Consider the following 22,366-nt stretch of genomic DNA (forward strand, 5'->3'; position numbering starts at 1 on the left):
AACTGTAGGGCATTGGGAACGTTAGTGGTCATCTTGATCCTTACAGACCTATCGCCATTCTTGAGACCTTTCATATTGGGGTATTCGTCGAACTTGTGGGCTGTGACTTTGCCGTATTGTTTTAGGGTACTCAAAACTGAGTCCCATTGAACCCATTTTGGAAGATTCTTGATAGTGATCCATTGACCCTCTTCCTCAACTGCAGTGACGGTGCATTGCTTGCCGAGTACCGTAAGGTTATTTTGCAAAACTTGCTGAACGAACTGGAGCGTAGTAAAGGTGATCAGGAACAGGTTTTTACCAGCAGGTTGAATAGTATCGATTTTTGTGGGACCAAAGTCCTTATAGAACATTTTGGCGACATCAAGGACGGGAGCGTCAACTTCCAGACGGACTGTCCGTTTTTTCTCTTCCGAGGCCGCCATAGTGGCCAAGGATAGAGTGAAGATAGAGGGAGCTCCTAGAGCGGAGCGGCTTCTGTGGACGGAACCAAGCGGTAGAGCTGGATCAGCGTGGAACAGGACAGCGACAGAGCAGGCAGGTACAGCGATGTAACAAGAATGAGCAGCGACAGAGCAGGAACGTGCCTGAAAGGCGTAGTAAACACTTCTCGCCCCTCGACTAAGATCTCGGTATAATATTGCAGAACAGATACTACACTTTGATCTTAGCCAAAAGGCCGAGAAGCGATAACCCGCTAGGAGCCGTCACTGTTTAACAAAGTAAAAAGAGAGAATTCGAGCATTTCAAATATTTCATAATTACGTCACCGAATGTTGGTCCTGGTGGGAGATGACAACGTTTGTAGCCATCGCGCGAACAAAGGAGAAGACGATATCTTGAATCCGTGAAATAGAGGTACACCGCCAGGCCCGGACTGGCACTTTTGGGGTCATCGGCTAGAGACAGTAGAGTGGGCCACTTTACCGGGCCGTATGGAAAAAAAATCTAAATGGTGGTTTATAGGACCATAAATAACGTATTAAGTGTACTAGATTCTACGTGAAACGTCAAACGCGTTTAAATGACCATTTAGGAAAAATTTATTATAAGCGAATAGAGCGTTCTATAAAAGTGGACCATAACCGGTCACTTTTCATACAGACTATAGAGCTGGTTCAGCAGGACTAACAACTTTTGTTATTCTTTGGTTTAAGAGAATTCGGCTTATGTCCTGTCTTTATATGAATATTTTAGAGACGTACCTTTTAGGAGTTGTAGGAGGCACCCTAGGTGTTGAAGTATGTTTGGGGTTAAGGATATTTTCATGATCTAAGTTTCATCTTAAACACGTGGATTTGGGACTAGTATTTTCTAGAATTTTGCTTATTTGCCATCATACATTTATTACAAAAATCATTTAAAATAAGAAAAAAGGCGCGGAAAGCAAAGCCGGAAATATGTGAAGCCTAGGCTAGCAACTACGCTACTAATAAAAATTGACTGCTCTCAATTTCTTACGGGTTTGCCAGATAAATATATTTCTCTAAGACGAAAAACCGGCCAAACCTTCACCTCCTCCGAACTCCAAAGGGGGAAAGCACACCACACCAATTTTATAGATTCGTAAACGCGCCTTCCCAATCGACCGCCATCACCTTACAGTCTACGGGGAGGGTGATGAAAAAACTGGTTTGGGGGGGGGGGGGATGAAATTTCTGCGGTAAAGGGCTTGCTCGTTGGTTGTCTGTACGATAATATCGGCGCCCAGTAAACGTTTCTAAAAAGAGTGTATAGAACGTTCTATTGGAGCCGCATGCAGCCGGTGGCCCTCGGCGATCACCAACCTACCAGGACCTGGCTAGTCGCGGCTTGTCCACCGCTATCAATTACACTCTAGCGGCAACGGCCATATCACGCTGAATACACCGGTTCTCGTCTGATCACCGAAGTTAAGCAGCGTCGAGCGCGGTCAGTACTTGGGAGGGAGACCACCTGGGAACACCGCGTGCCGTTGGCTACTCATTTATTTTCGCGGGATGGGATTTGCGTCTTTTAACAGGAAAATACCTTCATCCTATCATTTTGACGCTGCTTTTTTATGCAATTAAAAGTTCGCCCAGACGATAATATTATTTCGGTCAACTCTTGGCCTTTTTTTAACAACTGGCAGCATCTTTCCGTGAATAAAATACATGTTAGTATCAAAATTGAACAAAATAAAATGGCGAGAAAATTGGTTTTCATTTTATTCTACTTAAGGCTTGTACTTAAAATAGTACTAACTTACTTACTTACTTACTTACTTACTTACTTACTAACTAACTAACTAACTAACTAACTAACTAACTAACTAACTAACTAATTAACTAACTAACTAACTAATTAACTAACTAACTAACTAACTAACTAACTAACGTTTATCTCTAAACAAAAACATTTCCGCGGTAAAATCCACTCTGAAATGGCCTTTTCTGGTTTTGGAATGAAGTCCAAAGTTAAAATTTTATTAACAAATTCTAATTGTGAAATATATTTTTTGTTCTAAATTTTAATCTTAAATGTAATTTAAATAGTTGAATCTAAAAAAGGACTTTTGGAAAATGTTTTATAGAAGGTTTTATCATGGGACAGCCGCATGGATTAGGGGAGTAACCCAAAAATACAAAATATCAAAACAAACCACGAAATTAAATAATAAAACGGAGACAGAGATATATTTTTTAAACAAAATAATATAGCTAACTTTTATCTATTAATTGTTTTAGGTGATGTAGTTTATGTAAAATATAAAAATGAACCTTGGCACAATATAAATTTAATGTCATGTTTTATTGATACTTAGAAAAAGTAACAAACATTTCAAAAGTCAGATCTTTGAGATCATTATTAAAAAAATATAACATTTTAAATCCGAACTCCTCTATAAATATTAAAATTATAAATTCCTAATCTACTTTAACAAAAGATATATCATATTAAGTTTAATACTATTAATGTTAGGAATAATCATGACTTTGAGATAAATAGAACAAAAATGTTTAATTCCAAATATAGTTAATTATAGAGCAATATATAATAAATGATTTTGTACTTACCAAAAATAAGCCTTGCCACTTTATATCTTGGTAATGTAGCTGCCGCGGGCGGCGGGCCCCCGGCGGCGACTCACTGTCCACGGAAGACGGGAAGAGAGAAAAAATGGAGAGGGGCTTATTTCGTGTTTTCTCTTTACGCGGAACATCTTGGCTGGAACCCAATGACCTAAAAATGAGGGGCGCGCTGTCTCTACCCACCATACCGAAACCCGCGAATTTACGTTATGAAAACCGGTTCCTTCAGCCAACCACTTAGAACATGCACGATTTACGAACCTTGGGTTACGAATAAAACCACAGGAATAACACAGAACAACCTCTTTTCGCGCCTTTATTTTACCCCTCTTACTTGCCTCCCGCTCGTCGGCCATTGCCTCTGCCCTAAACGGGGAGTCTAGCATCCACTCCTTGGGTATCCATAATGGAGGAGAGGACTGAAAGGGGGAAAACCAAGCATGGACGCGCCCAGGAAAATACCAAGGAGGATAGGAAGGGAGGCGAAGTAGGAGGGATGAACGCGGCAGCATCCTTGTAAGAAGCTTAGCGGCGGGAAAATTTCGGAAAAATGGCGGCTAGACGTAGCGTAGCTGCCGCAATCTTGCCGCCATTCATCCCTCCTACTTCGCCTCCCTTCCTATCCTCCGTGAAAATACCGCGAAAAAGAGTGTATAACTAGGTAAAAGAAAATTCAAAAACTGGAATCTTTCCGATTCTTCATTATTAACTATTCGACAATAAGGATTTTACCACTTATGACGTCAGAGGGGCAATATATTATAATAAAGAAATATATATAAAGACAGCCAAATAACATTTCCCGGAAATACTGTGTTGCGCAGTGCGCCATTATAAGAGCGTTTGATTTTTGATTTCAAGAGAGAAGTGGGCCGATCCCGGATTTACTGCAATACCAGGCCGACCCGTGGCGGAGGTGGAGCAAGCTCCGACCACTCCGCCGCCGTCCAAAAATAAGTTTAATATCTTGGGCCCCGATGGGACCCGTATCAGATATTAAGCTGATAAGAACAGATACTTTTAATTGTTTATTAAAAGATTGTCGTTTTTTACATTTTTACATTTTTCATTTGTTATATATTTGTTCACGGTTTAATTAATTAAATTAGCGCGAACAATCGTTTAAAAAGGATCATGGTATAAAAGTCGAGTAAAGAACTATGTTAAAAATTTAAAAATTAAATTTAAATCATATTTTTCCTTTTTTAATTTCTTTTTCTGGAGTTCTACTCCGTCGTCTTTTGGGATAGTTTTTCAGGAGGTCAGTTATTCTTACGACGAGGTCTTCTGCTGTCCGGGTTAGGCTAATTGAACGTGTGGGGGCTCTGGCATTGATTTTTTCGAGGAGGGCTTGAAGTTCGTTTTTCTTTAGTAGGTTAAGGCCTGGCACCTCGTTATAATTCCAATCTAATGGATCGAATCTTGGTCTGGTTGTGGGGCTGTCATGTTCGTTGGTGTCAGATTCGTATTCAGGTTCGGGTTCTAGGTCATCTTGCTGTGGTGGTGATTTCAGTGCGTCGGCGAAGGAACAGATTTTGGCGGGAGGATCAACGGTCTTTGGAGAAGGTGTCGTCAAGTAAAAACTTTCGTTGGAGGTCTTGGATTCGTCTGCCTGGGTAAGTACTGTTTTTTTACTTAAATTTTTTCCTTTTAGGTTGTCTTCTACGGTGGTCTCATTGGATTCCGGGTGCTTGGCTGGTGGCGTAATTTCTCCGTTGGACTCTGGAGGTTGGCGAGCCTTTTTCTTCTTTTTCGGGCAATCCCGAACCTGATGCGTGTCTTTGTGACAATAAAAACACATTCTCTGGACTCCCCTATAGGTGATTTGAATTTGATGTCCATTTATGGTCATCAGGTTCGGGATTGGCCCCTTGACTTTTACTTGCAGGCGACGAGTTCCCGTGTAGAGATCTTTCAGAGCCCCTGTCTGGTAGGTCTCCCAGACTTCTGATATGACGTCACAACAGGACTTCAAGGCGTTTTTGAAGACAGCTAAATCCCACCAGCTCGGTGCATCCCTTACTGTTATGTAAGAGACCGGATCTGCCACCCCAGTGATATCTAGCTGCTTGTTGTCGACGATGATGCCACTATCGACGGCTCTCTGATAGCTTGCAGTATCTCGAAAAGTGATCAGAGCTTCGGACTTCGATACCATTTGAAAGACGGTAATTTTCTTCAGGCCGACGTGGTCGAAAAGGGCTTGCGCCAAATCTTCAACGCCGACACCGTCGAACTTTATACGGGCTGTGGTAGCCTTGAGTGCAGAAGCTGGAGCTGAAGTTGGAACAGGAGCTAGCTGATTAACAGCCGTCGACGTCTCAGGAAGCATGGTGGCTGGCTTTGACGTCAGGATTGCGGCGTGATGACTGGAACCGCCAGGCGGCGATCCCCGGAGTAGTGGATCCAAGACTGCGGACGGCTGGAACAACTGGACTGGAACTATGGCACTGGATCAGCAGGACTGGAACTGTGGTACTGGATCAGCAGGACAGGTGAGTATACTACCCTTTTACAGGTACATACGATTCCCGGCCTTTGGCTTTGAAGAAAGGAGCAAACAGATACTACACTTTGATCTTAGCCAAAAGGCCGAGAAGCGATAACCCGCTAGGAGCCGTCACTGTTTAACAAAGTAAAAAGAGAGAATTCGAGCATTTCAAATATTTCATAATTACGTCACCGAATGTTGGTCCTGGTGGGAGATGACAACGTTTGTAGCCATCGCGCGAACAAAGGAGAAGACGATATCTTGAATCCGTGAAATAGAGGTACACCGCCAGGCCCGGACTGGCACTTTTGGGGTCATCGGCTAGAGACAGTAGAGTGGGCCACTTTACCGGGCCGTATGGAAAAAAAATCTAAATGGTGGTTTATAGGACCATAAATAACGTATTAAGTGTACTAGATTCTACGTGAAACGTCAAACGCGTTTAAATGACCATTTAGGAAAAATTTATTATAAGCGAATAGAGCGTTCTATAAAAGTGGACCATAACCGGTCACTTTTCATACAGACTATAGAGCTGGTTCAGCAGGACTAACAACTTTTGTTATTCTTTGGTTTAAGAGAATTCGGCTTATGTCCTGTCTTTATATGAATATTTTAGAGACGTACCTTTTAGGAGTTGTAGGAGGCACCCTAGGTGTTGAAGTATGTTTGGGGTTAAGGATATTTTCATGATCTAAGTTTCATCTTAAACACGTGGATTTGGGACTAGTATTTTCTAGAATTTTGCTTATTTGCCATCATACATTTATTACAAAAATCATTTAAAATAAGAAAAAAGGCGCGGAAAGCAAAGCCGGAAATATGTGAAGCCTAGGCTAGCAACTACGCTACTAATAAAAATTGACTGCTCTCAATTTCTTACGGGTTTGCCAGATAAATATATTTCTCTAAGACGAAAAACCGGCCAAACCTTCACCTCCTCCGAACTCCAAAGGGGGAAAGCACACCACACCAATTTTATAGATTCGTAAACGCGCCTTCCCAATCGACCGCCATCACCTTACAGTCTACGGGGAGGGTGATGAAAAAACTGGTTTGGGGGGGGGGGGATGAAATTTCTGCGGTAAAGGGCTTGCTCGTTGGTTGTCTGTACGATAATATCGGCGCCCAGTAAACGTTTCTAAAAAGAGTGTATAGAACGTTCTATTGGAGCCGCATGCAGCCGGTGGCCCTCGGCGATCACCAACCTACCAGGACCTGGCTAGTCGCGGCTTGTCCACCGCTATCAATTACACTCTAGCGGCAACGGCCATATCACGCTGAATACACCGGTTCTCGTCTGATCACCGAAGTTAAGCAGCGTCGAGCGCGGTCAGTACTTGGGAGGGAGACCACCTGGGAACACCGCGTGCCGTTGGCTACTCATTTATTTTCGCGGGATGGGATTTGCGTCTTTTAACAGGAAAATACCTTCATCCTATCATTTTGACGCTGCTTTTTTATGCAATTAAAAGTTCGCCCAGACGATAATATTATTTCGGTCAACTCTTGGCCTTTTTTTAACAACTGGCAGCATCTTTCCGTGAATAAAATACATGTTAGTATCAAAATTGAACAAAATAAAATGGCGAGAAAATTGGTTTTCATTTTATTCTACTTAAGGCTTGTACTTAAAATAGTACTAACTTACTTACTTACTTACTTACTTACTTACTTACTAACTAACTAACTAACTAACTAACTAACTAACTAACTAACTAACTAATTAACTAACTAACTAACTAACTAACTAATTAACTAACTAACTAACTAACTAACTAACTAACGTTTATCTCTAAACAAAAACATTTCCGCGGTAAAATCCACTCTGAAATGGCCTTTTCTGGTTTTGGAATGAAGTCCAAAGTTAAAATTTTATTAACAAATTCTAATTGTGAAATATATTTTTTGTTCTAAATTTTAATCTTAAATGTAATTTAAATAGTTGAATCTAAAAAAGGACTTTTGGAAAATGTTTTATAGAAGGTTTTATCATGGGACAGCCGCATGGATTAGGGGAGTAACCCAAAAATACAAAATATCAAAACAAACCACGAAATTAAATAATAAAACGGAGACAGAGATATATTTTTTAAACAAAATAATATAGCTAACTTTTATCTATTAATTGTTTTAGGTGATGTAGTTTATGTAAAATATAAAAATGAACCTTGGCACAATATAAATTTAATGTCATGTTTTATTGATACTTAGAAAAAGTAACAAACATTTCAAAAGTCAGATCTTTGAGATCATTATTAAAAAAATATAACATTTTAAATCCGAACTCCTCTATAAATATTAAAATTATAAATTCCTAATCTACTTTAACAAAAGATATATCATATTAAGTTTAATACTATTAATGTTAGGAATAATCATGACTTTGAGATAAATAGAACAAAAATGTTTAATTCCAAATATAGTTAATTATAGAGCAATATATAATAAATGATTTTGTACTTACCAAAAATAAGCCTTGCCACTTTATATCTTGGTAATGTAGCTGCCGCGGGCGGCGGGCCCCCGGCGGCGACTCACTGTCCACGGAAGACGGGAAGAGAGAAAAAATGGAGAGGGGCTTATTTCGTGTTTTCTCTTTACGCGGAACATCTTGGCTGGAACCCAATGACCTAAAAATGAGGGGCGCGCTGTCTCTACCCACCATACCGAAACCCGCGAATTTACGTTATGAAAACCGGTTCCTTCAGCCAACCACTTAGAACATGCACGATTTACGAACCTTGGGTTACGAATAAAACCACAGGAATAACACAGAACAACCTCTTTTCGCGCCTTTATTTTACCCCTCTTACTTGCCTCCCGCTCGTCGGCCATTGCCTCTGCCCTAAACGGGGAGTCTAGCATCCACTCCTTGGGTATCCATAATGGAGGAGAGGACTGAAAGGGGGAAAACCAAGCATGGACGCGCCCAGGAAAATACCAAGGAGGATAGGAAGGGAGGCGAAGTAGGAGGGATGAACGCGGCAGCATCCTTGTAAGAAGCTTAGCGGCGGGAAAATTTCGGAAAAATGGCGGCTAGACGTAGCGTAGCTGCCGCAATCTTGCCGCCATTCATCCCTCCTACTTCGCCTCCCTTCCTATCCTCCGTGAAAATACCGCGAAAAAGAGTGTATAACTAGGTAAAAGAAAATTCAAAAACTGGAATCTTTCCGATTCTTCATTATTAACTATTCGACAATAAGGATTTTACCACTTATGACGTCAGAGGGGCAATATATTATAATAAAGAAATATATATAAAGACAGCCAAATAACATTTCCCGGAAATACTGTGTTGCGCAGTGCGCCATTATAAGAGCGTTTGATTTTTGATTTCAAGAGAGAAGTGGGCCGATCCCGGATTTACTGCAATACCAGGCCGACCCGTGGCGGAGGTGGAGCAAGCTCCGACCACTCCGCCGCCGTCCAAAAATAAGTTTAATATCTTGGGCCCCGATGGGACCCGTATCAGATATTAAGCTGATAAGAACAGATACTGAATTTGTTTATTTGAAGTACAAAAAACAAGTTACAATTCCCGCGGTTACTTATTAATTAAATTATCGCAGAAAAAGTTTACAAAATTCAGAAGAACTGTTAGCGTCATTACAGGTAAGTTACTGGCATATTTATGTTTTTGCTGGTATTATTGTAATCAAGAAAATATCTTTGTTACAAATTGTCAAATTAAAGAGTTTTTTAACTTTGTCTTAATTTTGTTGTTTTGTTTAAAAACAACCATTTTAACGTAATAAAAAACTAAAGGAGTTCCCTCGGAAAAATAATACTAATACATTGATCTTAATTATATGAACTTTGAGAAGTGAATTATCGGATTAAAAAATAACTGCTTAGGTAATTGTACACACAACAACAAATTTGCACTGATCCCGAAAAGGTAACAATTGTTTAGTGCATATAAATATGAGTTTATCACACCAAGACAAAAACCCCATTAAGGGGAAAAAATTGAACTGAGCCAAATAGAGTACTATAATTATATAGTTCACAAAAATAAAAATAATTTTGCACTAAAAAAACCCTATACATGGGAAAAAAATTGCACGGAGCCTGGTAAGATATATGGTTGCACAAGATAAGTAGATGCGCATAAGTGCGCCTACATAACGAAACTAGAAAAAAGCTCCACCTAGAGGAGTTAATACAATAACTCTACGCCATTGCCTTTTAATATAACTATAGGGATGGTGACGTCACACCATTTCGTCTCGAAATCGGGCCGCTGGAGGCGCTGTAGGTCTGCCCGCGCCCGTTTTAAAATCTGAGTACGAACTCGTTCGTTTACAATTGATGCAGTTACAAATTTACTCTCAAAAAGTTTGGCATTTCGAGCCTTCCATACTTGGAACTTAATTTCAGCTAAAACAATATTAAATACATAGAGAAGTGATAATGAAACAGGTAGAGGAGCATGATAAAGAACACTTTTAACAGATAAAAATTTTAAGTTAAAAAATTTGCGCAGATGATTTAAAAGGAGTTTGGCGTTGGTGCATTGATACAATAAATGTACTAGCGATTCGTTTTGGGTGCAAAAAGGGCACACCCGAGTTTTACTTATATGACGTGTGAACAAAATGTCCCGCACAGGAACGGCGTCGTATACCACTTTGTACAGGAAGTCCCGACGGGTTCCTTCGATGGAACGATTTCCAACGCGTTTAAAGATAGTTCTCCAGTTAAGGTGGGGCTGGAGAGATACAGTTTTTGGTACGTATTTGTTCGCTACCCTGCGACTTATGTCAGCGTTACTCAAATCTAATAGCGTTTTATTCGCCTTTAAGGTTGGTTTGACGATTAGGGCAGTAACTTTTGCGGCGACATAGTTGGCGCTAGTTTCCGCTGCATGTGGACTTCTAAGATCTAATTTTAGACCAAACACTGTTTTGACGGCCGTCGAAAGATTATATGCGACCGACTTGTGGACAACGTGGATCTCAGTTTTTAGGCAGCTGATAACTCGTGACAACGTGAGAGATGCTATGATGGTGTTCAGGTGGGGAATGCCAATTCCCCCTTCCTCGACTGGTAAGTAGAGTGTTTTCCTATTAATAAGTTCAGTTTTCTTGTTCCACAGGAACGAGAACATCGTTTTTTCCAGGTCGACCAGCGTCTTCGAGGAAAAATTCACGAGTGGTACAGGGTAAGTCAAGCGCGGCACCGCCACCTGGCGTAATAATTGCGTTTTACCGGCGAACGAAATTGACAAAGACTGCCAATTGGCGATAGTGTTTGTAAAGCGTGTTTTAAAAATATTTTCATTTAAGGGGTCAACACCAGCAGCATTAAAAAGAATACCCATAATTTTCACTGGACCATTACTTATGATAAAAGGTTTGTGTTCGGAAGAGTCGGTATGCCCAACGCCAAGTCTAATTATTTTTGTTTTTTCCTCATTTAATTTGCTCCCTGACATAGCACAGAATTTTTCAGTTTCTAAGGCAATGACGTTAATACCAGATAAGTCGGATTCGACACAATTTATATCGTCGGCATGAGCTGCGAATTTCAGAGCGTCCTCGATCGGGGCACCCGGAGAAGGGAGGCCGCGAATAGAAGGATTTAAGCGTAAGTTAAACAGTAATGTTTCTATTGATAAAACAAATAAAATGGGCGAAAGTGGACACCCCTGCCTTACACCCTTATTCACGGAAAAAGCACCGCTCAGGGAGTTATTAAGTAAAATGTTGCTCGTGTTGTTTTTATATAAAATTTTGACAAATGATATAAAATTGGGACCGAACCCAAACGAAGTTAAAATGTTAAAAATAAACGAGTGATCCAATCGATCAAAAGCCTTATTAAAATCGATTGCGAGCAGATAACCCGCTTGGCGGCGCTCTTTGAGGGAAACAATAGTATCTCTAAGTAAAGTTAAGTTATGTAAGGGCAGACGCCCTTTCACCCCACAAGACTGGTTTACACCAATTAATTTTGGTGTAACGGCCTTTAGACGATTCTCAAATACCTTAGCAATTAAACGTCTATCGACGTTCAAAAGCGTAATAGGGCGCCAAGACCCCACGAGATGCCTACGTACCTCGTCTTTGCATAACAGGGAGATAATACCTGTCTGCATTGATGGGGGGAGGGACCCTTCTTTGAGAGCGGAATTGACTACCAGGGTAAGTATGGGGCCAATTATAGCCCAAAAGGTTTTGTAAAAGGCGACGGTCAAGCCGTCAGGACCCGGCGCTTTGCCGGCTTTAAAGGACTTCAGGGCATAGAGCAATTCTCCGTCAGTGACGTCATCCTCTAAAGGCGTGCACTCTTCCTTCGATAAACGAGGTAAATTAGGAGGACACTCAAACTGTCCTACACTGTCGGCTTTATACAAATCACTATAGAAATCTACGAAGGCGGCCTCGATGATGCCAGGGTCATTACTCCTGACTCCATCGACCTCGACCTCCGCAATCTCCACCCGCTTGGAGCCCCCTTTAAACTGGAGGTAAAACTCCGCGGAGAATCGCTCTTCCCCGGCGATGGCCACCCCGTCCCGGAGACCAGTCAAATACTTATACTGTTCATCGTACTGCTCCTGGAGGCGGGCCTGAAAGTGCTCCTCAGCGGCAACAGCGAAAGTGTTGCGCTCAGGGGCGCGACTCAAAAGCCCCAGGAACCATCTATACACTGACATAGCCTTCCGTTTTTCGGCCGCCAACGCCTTCCCCTTGGTCCTCACAAACCCGGCAATACTAGTTTTAAAGGAGTCCCAACCGCCCACCGTTGTGACATTTCCCAGAAGTGACCGGATCATATCACCGATCTCAACGCCAATGCCACTCTCGGGGTGGAGAAGCTTGTCGTTCAAACGCCAAACCCCCCTCCCCCGAGAAACCCCCCCACCGATACAGAGACACACTTCTAGGAGCGCATGGTCCGACCACTGAACAGCTAAGATATTAGCATTATCAAAAGTTACAGACGAGGTGTTACTTATATAGATACGATCTAATCGACTTCTGACACTATTATTTCCCCAAGTGAAACCCGGAGTGTCAGGATACAGGTGTCGCCAAACGTCGATAAGTCCCAAGGCCGAAGTAATCCCATTCAATTTCAACACACTAAGGTCAGGGTAAACATTGCCACCCTCCCTATCCAGGGTCGGATCGAGTACGCAATTAAAATCACCGCCTAAAATTAAAATATCATAACGGCCATCTAAAAAGGTGTACAACTTGTGAAAAAATAACTTTCTCTGGGCGGGTATACAAGGTGCGTAAATATTCAAAAAACGGATTCTAATATTAGATACTATAACATCGACACTGATAATACGGCCATCATAGTCAGTGCGAAAACTCTTTATGTAGGATTTTAAATAGTCTTTAAAAATCAACATAACCCCGCGCGCACGGTTCGAACCCTGGCTAGAGTAAACACACTCCGAACAAAACTGTCGACGTAGAGACCGCCAATTGTCTGAGTCTAATATGTGCGTTTCTTGTAAGTATAAAACGTCTAATTTACTTTGGGTAAACATAGCCGCCACACGCAATTGTTTGTTTATATCGCGCATACCATTGATATTTAGAGTTCCCATATTAAGATTAAGCATTCAAGGTTAAAAAATAAAAGCTATATACAGGCAAAAGTTAACTACTATAAAAGTCAAGGAAGTGTTCAATTACTTGCTTTTTTTAGGCAAGCCTCCTGGAAGCTCAGAGGGACCTCTCTTGTTTGCTTTAGGTGCTCCTGAAGTTTGACGTGGCATTCCAGATCTCCCCGCCGTCGGAGAAGGCTGAGGTGACTTCGAATCTGTGGTAGGATCTTTCGTCACTGCGTTCGCGTATGAACCGTTGCCCGGGATAATTCCCGTTCCTAAGTCCCCTTGTTTTGGAGACGAAGTTGGCCCCGGAGAAAAGTTCTCCAAGGCTGATGAGTTGCTGCCATCCATTTCGAAGGACGTATTCTCCGGCGTCAAGGTAGATTCTTCCCCAATCACAGCCGCTGAGTCAGGAGCGACTTCTTGTGGCTGCACGTTGATAGGCGTGGATTCACCCACGACCTCGACTTCTTGTTCTCCACGTTCTTCGATACCTTCATTGCCACCACGGGCCTTGGATTTGCGCTTTGGACAATCACGAACCTGATGGTTGTCTTTTCTGCAGTAAAAGCACATACGGTGCACTCCTTGGTACGAAATTTGCACCCGATGGCCGCTAATAGTCATTAGGTTTGGGATTGGGCTTTTCATTTTTACTTCCAGGCGACGAGTCCCGTTGCGAAGGCCCTTGAGCGGCCCCTTCTGGAACTGTTCCCATGTCTGTGCAACTACTTCACAGTATTGGCGTAGAGCGTTCTTCAAAAACGCGAGCTCCCACCAACTTGGTGCGTCTTTAATGGTCACATACGATACGGGGTCAGTAACACTGACAATGTTCAAATGTCTTTCACCGACAATAATTCCGGCCTCCACGGCTTTTTGATGACTGTCTTTGTCGGAAAACGTAATCTGAGCCTCCGATTTTCCCAAGATCTGGAATACGACGATATTCTTGACTCCAACTAGAGCGAACAAGGCCGAAGCTAAGTCCTCCAGAGCAACTCCTTCAAACTTAATTCTTGCAGTAGCTTTCTTTGCGGCAGCAGCTGAGGGAACAGGCATGGTCGACATCGTAGAAGGCATGGTGACCAAGCCCCAGACGTCTGGATAGATGGATGGGTGGCGGCCCGGGAACGCCGGTGAAGCGAACCACGAGTACCACAGTCGAGATTAGAACCGGATGACCAGAGAGATTAGCAGGAACGGCACCGGAGTGGCACCGGGTCAGGAACGGAACAGCACTGGAGCAGCGCAGAACCGGGTAAGTGCCAGGTAAAACGCAGGTAACGTAACTTCTCGTCTCAGACTAAGATCGCGGTATAGCTCCGGGCTTGCCTTGATACTACACTTTGATCTTAGCCAAAAGGCCGAGAAGCGATAACCCGCTAGGAGCCGTCACTGTTTAACAAAGTAAAAAGAGAGAATTCGAGCATTTCAAATATTTCATAATTACGTCACCGAATGTTGGTCCTGGTGGGAGATGACAACGTTTGTAGCCATCGCGCGAACAAAGGAGAAGACGATATCTTGAATCCGTGAAATAGAGGTACACCGCCAGGCCCGGACTGGCACTTTTGGGGTCATCGGCTAGAGACAGTAGAGTGGGCCACTTTACCGGGCCGTATGGAAAAAAAATCTAAATGGTGGTTTATAGGACCATAAATAACGTATTAAGTGTACTAGATTCTACGTGAAACGTCAAACGCGTTTAAATGACCATTTAGGAAAAATTTATTATAAGCGAATAGAGCGTTCTATAAAAGTGGACCATAACCGGTCACTTTTCATACAGACTATAGAGCTGGTTCAGCAGGACTAACAACTTTTGTTATTCTTTGGTTTAAGAGAATTCGGCTTATGTCCTGTCTTTATATGAATATTTTAGAGACGTACCTTTTAGGAGTTGTAGGAGGCACCCTAGGTGTTGAAGTATGTTTGGGGTTAAGGATATTTTCATGATCTAAGTTTCATCTTAAACACGTGGATTTGGGACTAGTATTTTCTAGAATTTTGCTTATTTGCCATCATACATTTATTACAAAAATCATTTAAAATAAGAAAAAAGGCGCGGAAAGCAAAGCCGGAAATATGTGAAGCCTAGGCTAGCAACTACGCTACTAATAAAAATTGACTGCTCTCAATTTCTTACGGGTTTGCCAGATAAATATATTTCTCTAAGACGAAAAACCGGCCAAACCTTCACCTCCTCCGAACTCCAAAGGGGGAAAGCACACCACACCAATTTTATAGATTCGTAAACGCGCCTTCCCAATCGACCGCCATCACCTTACAGTCTACGGGGAGGGTGATGAAAAAACTGGTTTGGGGGGGGGGGATGAAATTTCTGCGGTAAAGGGCTTGCTCGTTGGTTGTCTGTACGATAATATCGGCGCCCAGTAAACGTTTCTAAAAAGAGTGTATAGAACGTTCTATTGGAGCCGCATGCAGCCGGTGGCCCTCGGCGATCACCAACCTACCAGGACCTGGCTAGTCGCGGCTTGTCCACCGCTATCAATTACACTCTAGCGGCAACGGCCATATCACGCTGAATACACCGGTTCTCGTCTGATCACCGAAGTTAAGCAGCGTCGAGCGCGGTCAGTACTTGGGAGGGAGACCACCTGGGAACACCGCGTGCCGTTGGCTACTCATTTATTTTCGCGGGATGGGATTTGCGTCTTTTAACAGGAAAATACCTTCATCCTATCATTTTGACGCTGCTTTTTTATGCAATTAAAAGTTCGCCCAGACGATAATATTATTTCGGTCAACTCTTGGCCTTTTTTTAACAACTGGCAGCATCTTTCCGTGAATAAAATACATGTTAGTATCAAAATTGAACAAAATAAAATGGCGAGAAAATTGGTTTTCATTTTATTCTACTTAAGGCTTGTACTTAAAATAGTACTAACTTACTTACTTACTTACTTACTTACTTACTTACTAACTAACTAACTAACTAACTAACTAACTAACTAACTAACTAACTAATTAACTAACTAACTAACTAACTAACTAATTAACTAACTAACTAACTAACTAACTAACTAACGTTTATCTCTAAACAAAAACATTTCCGCGGTAAAATCCACTCTGAAATGGCCTTTTCTGGTTTTGGAATGAAGTCCAAAGTTAAAATTTTATTAACAAATTCTAATTGTGAAATATATTTTTTGTTCTAAATTTTAATCTTAAATGTAATTTAAATAGTTGAATCTAAAAAAGGACTTTTGGAAAATGTTTTATAGAAGGTTTTATCATGGGACAGCCGCATGGATTAGGGGAGTAACCCAAAAATACAAAATATCAAAACAAACCACGAAATTAAATAATAAAACGGAGACAGAGATATATTTTTTAAACAAAATAATATAGCTAACTTTTATCTATTAATTGTTTTAGGTGATGTAGTTTATGTAAAATATAAAAATGAACCTTGGCACAATATAAATTTAATGTCATGTTTTATTGATACTTAGAAAAAGTAACAAACATTTCAAAAGTCAGATCTTTGAGATCATTATTAAAAAAATATAACATTTTAAATCCGAACTCCTCTATAAATATTAAAATTATAAATTCCTAATCTACTTTAACAAAAGATATATCATATTAAGTTTAATACTATTAATGTTAGGAATAATCATGACTTTGAGATAAATAGAACAAAAATGTTTAATTCCAAATATAGTTAATTATAGAGCAATATATAATAAATGATTTTGTACTTACCAAAAATAAGCCTTGCCACTTTATATCTTGGTAATGTAGCTGCCGCGGGCGGCGGGCCCCCGGCGGCGACTCACTGTCCACGGAAGACGGGAAGAGAGAAAAAATGGAGAGGGGCTTATTTCGTGTTTTCTCTTTACGCGGAACATCTTGGCTGGAACCCAATGACCTAAAAATGAGGGGCGCGCTGTCTCTACCCACCATACCGAAACCCGCGAATTTACGTTATGAAAACCGGTTCCTTCAGCCAACCACTTAGAACATGCACGATTTACGAACCTTGGGTTACGAATAAAACCACAGGAATAACACAGAACAACCTCTTTTCGCGCCTTTATTTTACCCCTCTTACTTGCCTCCCGCTCGTCGGCCATTGCCTCTGCCCTAAACGGGGAGTCTAGCATCCACTCCTTGGGTATCCATAATGGAGGAGAGGACTGAAAGGGGGAAAACCAAGCATGGACGCGCCCAGGAAAATACCAAGGAGGATAGGAAGGGAGGCGAAGTAGGAGGGATGAACGCGGCAGCATCCTTGTAAGAAGCTTAGCGGCGGGAAAATTTCGGAAAAATGGCGGCTAGACGTAGCGTAGCTGCCGCAATCTTGCCGCCATTCATCCCTCCTACTTCGCCTCCCTTCCTATCCTCCGTGAAAATACCGCGAAAAAGAGTGTATAACTAGGTAAAAGAAAATTCAAAAACTGGAATCTTTCCGATTCTTCATTATTAACTATTCGACAATAAGGATTTTACCACTTATGACGTCAGAGGGGCAATATATTATAATAAAGAAATATATATAAAGACAGCCAAATAACATTTCCCGGAAATACTGTGTTGCGCAGTGCGCCATTATAAGAGCGTTTGATTTTTGATTTCAAGAGAGAAGTGGGCCGATCCCGGATTTACTGCAATACCAGGCCGACCCGTGGCGGAGGTGGAGCAAGCTCCGACCACTCCGCCGCCGTCCAAAAATAAGTTTAATATCTTGGGCCCCGATGGGACCCGTATCAGATATTAAGCTGATAAGAACAGATACTGAATTTGTTTATTAAATATCAGTCAAATTTACAAATTTACAGATGTTCGCGTTTAATTAAATTAAATTAGCGCGAACAAAAAGTAAGTTTTCAGGTTTCATTTTTTAGGTAAGGGTTTTTTCCATCGTCGAGGTAAGTATAAATGGTAAGTATTTTTTCCTTCTTTTTCAGGGATAACGTAAAGTTAAAACCAGATAAAAATTGTAAACAAAAGTAAATGAATATAAAAGAATTTTGCACGTAGTTAAAATTAATAAGTTGCCATAAAAAGATTTAGTATGTTACGTATTCAGTATATAGATCCTTCTCAGGTATGTTTTTGGTGGCGCTGGCGAATGTCTTTTTCTCTTCGTTTTGCGTCTTTCCCTTCTTAGTTGCCTTTCCTGGAGAGTTGAGCATACGTTTTTTTGAAAATTTTTCTTGTTCCTGGTTGGCGAGCGCGAGAAAAACCTGCCTCCTCTCGTCGCTATATTCGTCGGTAGTCCGCAGGTATTCAATGAATCCTTTAAGTTGTGTCTGGGAGTATTTCCTGACGCTTTCCAAATTTTCCGGGCTGATGTAGAGGTCGCTGTTCGGATCCTCGGACTGAGATACCTGGTGGTCGCTTGGTGGTGCTCCTTGTGATGTTGCCGATTCTGCTATGGGCACTTGTTCCGTAGCAGAAGTACTGTTGAGTGACTCCTGGACGCGCTCGGGCTGTTCCTTTGGAGACTCTTTCTGACCTTCCTCCTTGGGTTGGTTTTGTTCTGCTTGTTTGTCTCGTTTGAGTTGACATGTCGAGGTGTTATGGCCTTCTTGGTCGCAAAAAAAGCATTTTTTTACGACCCCTGAATAATATACTAATGCCCTGCTACGGCCAAAAAAGAGGACATTAGGAATAGTTTTAGTCATGATGATTTTTACAGAGCGGTCGCCGTTTTTTAATCCTTTAAGTTCGGGGTATTCATCTAGTCGGTGGGCTTTTATGGTTCCGTATTGTCGTAGAGTGGTTAGTATGGCGTCCCACTGAATCCAGGAGGGCAGGTTCTTAATTGTTAGCCAGACACCGTCGTCGTCGATGCTGGTAATTCGGCAGGGTTTGTCATTGATAGTTAGTTCCCCGTAGGAGACGGCTTGCTGGAGGAAGGCCAGAGTGGTAAAGGTAAGTAAATAACATTGTTTACCAACAGGTTGAAGAGTCTCCAAGCACTGTGGTCCGAGTTTTTCGTAAAAGGTCCGAGCGACGTCCAGGAATCCGGCGTCGACTTCGAGCCGGGCAGTCCGTTTTTTTACCTCAGCAGCCATTAAGGCTGTTTAGAGGTCGTCAGTTGAAGGTAAGTCCCAAGGAGGAACGGCGTCCAAAAGTGATGGCAGGAATCAGCCAAGTCAGGATACGTCGTAGTGACCAGGAACAGCAGCGACAGGTAAGTGTCAGCAGGACCAGGACCAGGAACAGCAGCGGAATCAGGAACAGCAGAGGAACCGGAAACAGCAGCGGAATCAGGAACAGCAGAGGAACCGGAAACAGCAGCGGCAGCTTCAGAAGCAGGAACAGGAACAGGAACGTCAGGATACCGGCAGGTAAGTCAGCATCGCAGGAACTAGCTGTATAGCTGGAGAACTCGCTTATCGGCCTTTCGGCCAAGATTTCAGCGAAATAGCTGGGAACAGATACTACACTTTGATCTTAGCCAAAAGGCCGAGAAGCGATAACCCGCTAGGAGCCGTCACTGTTTAACAAAGTAAAAAGAGAGAATTCGAGCATTTCAAATATTTCATAATTACGTCACCGAATGTTGGTCCTGGTGGGAGATGACAACGTTTGTAGCCATCGCGCGAACAAAGGAGAAGACGATATCTTGAATCCGTGAAATAGAGGTACACCGCCAGGCCCGGACTGGCACTTTTGGGGTCATCGGCTAGAGACAGTAGAGTGGGCCACTTTACCGGGCCGTATGGAAAAAAAATCTAAATGGTGGTTTATAGGACCATAAATAACGTATTAAGTGTACTAGATTCTACGTGAAACGTCAAACGCGTTTAAATGACCATTTAGGAAAAATTTATTATAAGCGAATAGAGCGTTCTATAAAAGTGGACCATAACCGGTCACTTTTCATACAGACTATAGAGCTGGTTCAGCAGGACTAACAACTTTTGTTATTCTTTGGTTTAAGAGAATTCGGCTTATGTCCTGTCTTTATATGAATATTTTAGAGACGTACCTTTTAGGAGTTGTAGGAGGCACCCTAGGTGTTGAAGTATGTTTGGGGTTAAGGATATTTTCATGATCTAAGTTTCATCTTAAACACGTGGATTTGGGACTAGTATTTTCTAGAATTTTGCTTATTTGCCATCATACATTTATTACAAAAATCATTTAAAATAAGAAAAAAGGCGCGGAAAGCAAAGCCGGAAATATGTGAAGCCTAGGCTAGCAACTACGCTACTAATAAAAATTGACTGCTCTCAATTTCTTACGGGTTTGCCAGATAAATATATTTCTCTAAGACGAAAGACCGGCCAAACCTTCACCTCCTCCGAACTCCAAAGGGGGAAAGCACACCACACCAATTTTATAGATTCGTAAACGCGCCTTCCCAATCGACCGCCATCACCTTACAGTCTACGGGGAGGGTGATGAAAAAACTGGTTTGGGGGGGGGGGGATGAAATTTCTGCGGTAAAGGGCTTGCTCGTTGGTTGTCTGTACGATAATATCGGCGCCCAGTAAACGTTTCTAAAAAGAGTGTATAGAACGTTCTATTGGAGCCGCATGCAGCCGGTGGCCCTCGGCGATCACCAACCTACCAGGACCTGGCTAGTCGCGGCTTGTCCACCGCTATCAATTACACTCTAGCGGCAACGGCCATATCACGCTGAATACACCGGTTCTCGTCTGATCACCGAAGTTAAGCAGCGTCGAGCGCGGTCAGTACTTGGGAGGGAGACCACCTGGGAACACCGCGTGCCGTTGGCTACTCATTTATTTTCGCGGGATGGGATTTGCGTCTTTTAACAGGAAAATACCTTCATCCTATCATTTTGACGCTGCTTTTTTATGCAATTAAAAGTTCGCCCAGACGATAATATTATTTCGGTCAACTCTTGGCCTTTTTTTAACAACTGGCAGCATCTTTCCGTGAATAAAATACATGTTAGTATCAAAATTGAACAAAATAAAATGGCGAGAAAATTGGTTTTCATTTTATTCTACTTAAGGCTTGTACTTAAAATAGTACTAACTTACTTACTTACTTACTTACTTACTTACTTACTAACTAACTAACTAACTAACTAACTAACTAACTAACTAACTAACTAATTAACTAACTAACTAACTAACTAACTAATTAACTAACTAACTAACTAACTAACTAACTAACGTTTATCTCTAAACAAAAACATTTCCGCGGTAAAATCCACTCTGAAATGGCCTTTTCTGGTTTTGGAATGAAGTCCAAAGTTAAAATTTTATTAACAAATTCTAATTGTGAAATATATTTTTTGTTCTAAATTTTAATCTTAAATGTAATTTAAATAGTTGAATCTAAAAAAGGACTTTTGGAAAATGTTTTATAGAAGGTTTTATCATGGGACAGCCGCATGGATTAGGGGAGTAACCCAAAAATACAAAATATCAAAACAAACCACGAAATTAAATAATAAAACGGAGACAGAGATATATTTTTTAAACAAAATAATATAGCTAACTTTTATCTATTAATTGTTTTAGGTGATGTAGTTTATGTAAAATATAAAAATGAACCTTGGCACAATATAAATTTAATGTCATGTTTTATTGATACTTAGAAAAAGTAACAAACATTTCAAAAGTCAGATCTTTGAGATCATTATTAAAAAAATATAACATTTTAAATCCGAACTCCTCTATAAATATTAAAATTATAAATTCCTAATCTACTTTAACAAAAGATATATCATATTAAGTTTAATACTATTAATGTTAGGAATAATCATGACTTTGAGATAAATAGAACAAAAATGTTTAATTCCAAATATAGTTAATTATAGAGCAATATATAATAAATGATTTTGTACTTACCAAAAATAAGCCTTGCCACTTTATATCTTGGTAATGTAGCTGCCGCGGGCGGCGGGCCCCCGGCGGCGACTCACTGTCCACGGAAGACGGGAAGAGAGAAAAAATGGAGAGGGGCTTATTTCGTGTTTTCTCTTTACGCGGAACATCTTGGCTGGAACCCAATGACCTAAAAATGAGGGGCGCGCTGTCTCTACCCACCATACCGAAACCCGCGAATTTACGTTATGAAAACCGGTTCCTTCAGCCAACCACTTAGAACATGCACGATTTACGAACCTTGGGTTACGAATAAAACCACAGGAATAACACAGAACAACCTCTTTTCGCGCCTTTATTTTACCCCTCTTACTTGCCTCCCGCTCGTCGGCCATTGCCTCTGCCCTAAACGGGGAGTCTAGCATCCACTCCTTGGGTATCCATAATGGAGGAGAGGACT

General features: G+C 41.4%; 6 non-coding genes and 4 pseudogenes across 6 annotated transcripts; 4 read left to right on the forward strand and 6 right to left on the reverse strand.

Annotated features, from left to right (window-relative positions):
• Positions 1–570: 570 nt before the first annotated feature.
• On the reverse strand, positions 571–691 carry LOC149938207 (U2 spliceosomal RNA; annotated as a pseudogene).
• Positions 692–1,841: 1,150 nt separating this feature from the next.
• LOC149938208 (5S ribosomal RNA) lies at positions 1,842–1,960 on the forward strand. Its single transcript, XR_016481931.1, has one exon. It is a non-coding gene; the product is annotated as a 5S ribosomal RNA (ribosomal RNA).
• A 1,955-nt stretch (positions 1,961–3,915) lies between these two features.
• Positions 3,916–4,093, reverse strand: LOC149938209 (U2 spliceosomal RNA; annotated as a pseudogene).
• Positions 4,094–5,547: 1,454 nt separating this feature from the next.
• On the reverse strand, positions 5,548–5,657 carry LOC149938210 (U2 spliceosomal RNA; annotated as a pseudogene).
• Positions 5,658–6,806: 1,149 nt separating this feature from the next.
• LOC149938211 (5S ribosomal RNA) lies at positions 6,807–6,925 on the forward strand. The gene has a single exon (XR_016481932.1). It is a non-coding gene; the product is annotated as a 5S ribosomal RNA (ribosomal RNA).
• A 1,963-nt stretch (positions 6,926–8,888) lies between these two features.
• LOC149938212 (U2 spliceosomal RNA) lies at positions 8,889–9,076 on the reverse strand. The gene has a single exon (XR_016481630.1). It is a non-coding gene; the product is annotated as a U2 spliceosomal RNA (small nuclear RNA).
• Positions 9,077–15,647: 6,571 nt separating this feature from the next.
• Positions 15,648–15,766, forward strand: LOC149938213 (5S ribosomal RNA). Its single transcript, XR_016481933.1, has one exon. It is a non-coding gene; the product is annotated as a 5S ribosomal RNA (ribosomal RNA).
• Positions 15,767–17,729: 1,963 nt separating this feature from the next.
• Positions 17,730–17,918, reverse strand: LOC149938214 (U2 spliceosomal RNA). Its single transcript, XR_016481649.1, has one exon. It is a non-coding gene; the product is annotated as a U2 spliceosomal RNA (small nuclear RNA).
• A 1,555-nt stretch (positions 17,919–19,473) lies between these two features.
• Positions 19,474–19,576, reverse strand: LOC149938215 (U2 spliceosomal RNA; annotated as a pseudogene).
• Positions 19,577–20,725: 1,149 nt separating this feature from the next.
• On the forward strand, positions 20,726–20,844 carry LOC149938216 (5S ribosomal RNA). The gene has a single exon (XR_016481934.1). It is a non-coding gene; the product is annotated as a 5S ribosomal RNA (ribosomal RNA).
• The last annotated feature ends 1,522 nt before the right edge of the window (positions 20,845–22,366 follow it).

The sequence above is a fragment of the Leiobunum rupestre genome, chromosome 6 (genome assembly GCF_980474605.1).
Source record: "Leiobunum rupestre chromosome 6, qqLeiRupe1.1.hap1, whole genome shotgun sequence".
NCBI classification, from domain to species: Eukaryota; Metazoa; Arthropoda; class Arachnida; order Opiliones; family Sclerosomatidae; genus Leiobunum; species Leiobunum rupestre.